Source organism: Schistocerca cancellata, chromosome 4 (genome assembly GCF_023864275.1).
Source record: "Schistocerca cancellata isolate TAMUIC-IGC-003103 chromosome 4, iqSchCanc2.1, whole genome shotgun sequence".
In the NCBI taxonomy this organism is placed as follows: domain Eukaryota; kingdom Metazoa; phylum Arthropoda; class Insecta; order Orthoptera; family Acrididae; genus Schistocerca; species Schistocerca cancellata.
Genome location: NC_064629.1, coordinates 221,912,077 through 221,915,036, shown reverse-complemented (window position 1 = coordinate 221,915,036; position 2,960 = coordinate 221,912,077).

The following is a 2,960-nucleotide window of genomic DNA, read 5'->3' as shown; positions in this document are numbered from 1 at the left end:
TGAGGTAACAGTATCAAATTAAATATTCTTGTGCAATTCCTATGCCTTCAAAAATTAAAGGAAGTAATACAAGACAAATAATAATACTAGTGCCTATGATTGGAGGAAGGCAATGGCAAACCACTTCCACTAGGACCTTGCCTAGTACGGCGGTGCGGGTCTCCCGCATCGTTCCCCTACGGTCCGTCACGGAGTATGGGACTTGATCATCATCAACATCATCATCATGATCAGATTATGCGCTATTGGAGCTCTAATTACAGTATAACAGAGGAAGATTAGAAATTCGCATTTTGTATGTAACTGATTAGCCAAATTAAAGCTCTGTGATGAATCTGCCTCATTGGTGTGGAAGATCCATCATGATGATGGATGAAGACTGAGTTTATAACGTTACTGTTTACAGTATGCAGGCGCTAAAGGAGAAAAGTTTAAAGCAATTGTATTCCATGAAAGAAATCAGAAATTATTAATAAGATTCACGGCTTCTCGACTAACATAACAGAAATCCATCGTTGTAACGTTTCTCTTTAACGTAGATATGTACAAGTGACGCACGAAGTTAAATATATTAAACCAACTTTTTTTTAGTATAGAAGGAACTAGAAGCGTGTGCTTCTGAGTTGTTTGAGTTACTACGGCAGAAAACTTCTGTGGTAGTTGTTATAGTCTACATATTCTCTCTAGAAAACTTTCACCCCTTACGTGACATCTAGATGCATTATTGAGCTACCTGCCAGACAATAAGGAACTCTTAGTAGCTTCTGGAGATTTCAGTGCAGATGCACACAGGAAAAATGAACTGTAATCATTGTTTGTTTTTTCAATCTAATTTCGGTGGTTAATTTTCCAACACGTGTACAGAGAGGCAAAGGACCCTCATTAATAACATTTTTAACATACTGCTTAGGTTCAAATAATTAATGTGTACCAAATAGTTGATGGTCTATCTTGCAACGAGGCACCTTTAATGGAGATAAACAGTATAGGACCTTACTTTTCAGAGGTGAGTTCACACAAAGCAGTGAAAATTATGAATGAGAACAGTATAAAGCACGTTAAGAGTAAGTTAAAAGAGGTTGAGGTCCATGTAGAAAAAGATGCTAACATTAAATTCAACTGATTTCACAATAAATTTGTGACAGTATTTGAAAGTAGCTTTCCTAAAAATTATTCAGAAAACTGATTGCAAGGAAACAAGCAAGCCATGGATAATTAAGGGAATTAAAATCTCACGTAAGATGAAGCGGGATATTTATATATAGGCCAGAATATGTCAAGATCCGATGTTACTTTCATACTACAAAACTAATTTAATATTTTAAGAAAGTCCGTAAAAACGCGAGAAGTACGCACGTCAACACAAAAATTAATAAAGCAAATATTGAGATACAAACTATACGGAATATATAAGATATTGTAGTGCCTGTGTTATTCCGAATTACAATGTAAAGTTCCTTCGGACATGCATGCATCGCAATTCGGGATAACAGAGGCACTGAAATATGTATCGTATTTATCTGCCGAAACCGGTCAAACGACTTTCAAGTAAAATGTCTCCCCAGTACGGGAATATATATAATTGATGTACGAGTACAGTCTGTAGGCACATGGTTGACGCCAAATGGAAGTTTTGGTCTGTCCGTGAGTTGTGCTCGGATAGCCAAATGCTGGGCGACCGCTTCCGATAAGCGGGAAATCCCGGTTTGCGTCCCGGCCCGGCACTAATTTTTATTGTAGTCATTCCATTATGCAGCTGATGGTTGTCCACATTCGCAACTGCGAAAATATTTCATGTACATAGGATATTGTCACACAGGAGACAGGACAGATATAACATAAGAATTAAACTAAATTACAATGTTGTGATTCACGGTTCAAATGTTTTGAGTACTTTTAACAATCACATTCTAAATGTAGCAGCAAAAGTAGTATTAAATGGTTCACTTGAGGTAACACGATATCGTATTATAAATTTCATTCCACGTAGCCAGCAACCTTCAACGAGTTTAATAGAATTCTAAAGAACTAAGTTCATAACACGTTGTTGCAATTTAAAACGTAACTACGAAAAGTAGTTCTAATTTAATAAGTAATATCATAAGAGATTTATGTACTGACAGAGGGAATTTTTCCAGATGTATTATAGTATGCAATTGATAAATCTTTTTATAGGAAAGGTGACAGCAAACACTTAAATAATCATCGTCCAGTTTCCTTACTCACATCTTTTGCCATAAAATTCGAAAAAGTAATGTACTCTAGAGTAGTCCCACACCTAAGTAGAAACAATTTACTTAGGATATCCTTGGATAGCTTGGATAGAGCTCCGGCTCTAACGACCCCGTTCTCGACGGGACGTTAGATACTAATCTCCTCCTCCTCCCCCTCCTCCTCCTCCTCCTGACCTTCTACATAACAAATGGTTCAAATGGCTCTGAGCACTATGGGACTTAACATCTGAGGTCATCAGTCCCCTAGTACTTAGAACTACTTAAACCTAACTAACCTAAGGATATCACACACATCCATGTCCGAGGCAGGATTCGAACCTGCGGCCGTAGCAGTCGCGCGGTACCAGACTGTAGCGCCTAGCACCGCTCGGCTACCCCGGCCGGCTACTACATAACATTCAAGAAGCAGAATTAGTACTCTTTGCAGACCATGCCAGTGTTAAAAAAAATACAATCAGAAAGAAAGCAACAGAAGAGATGGCTAACGATGGTTTTTTTAAAAGAATTATTAAGTAGTTCTCTGAAAGTGGACTCTCCCTAAATTTTAAGAAAGCACACTATATTCGACTCTGTACAACAAGCTGATTCATAATAACAACTGATGCAGCACATGAAAACGACTCATTAAATAGGGCAAAATGCTCCGAATATTTGGGTGTACATGTGGATGAAGCATATTACTGGAGGAAGCATATTACTTAAATGGTTCAGATGGCTCTAAGCACT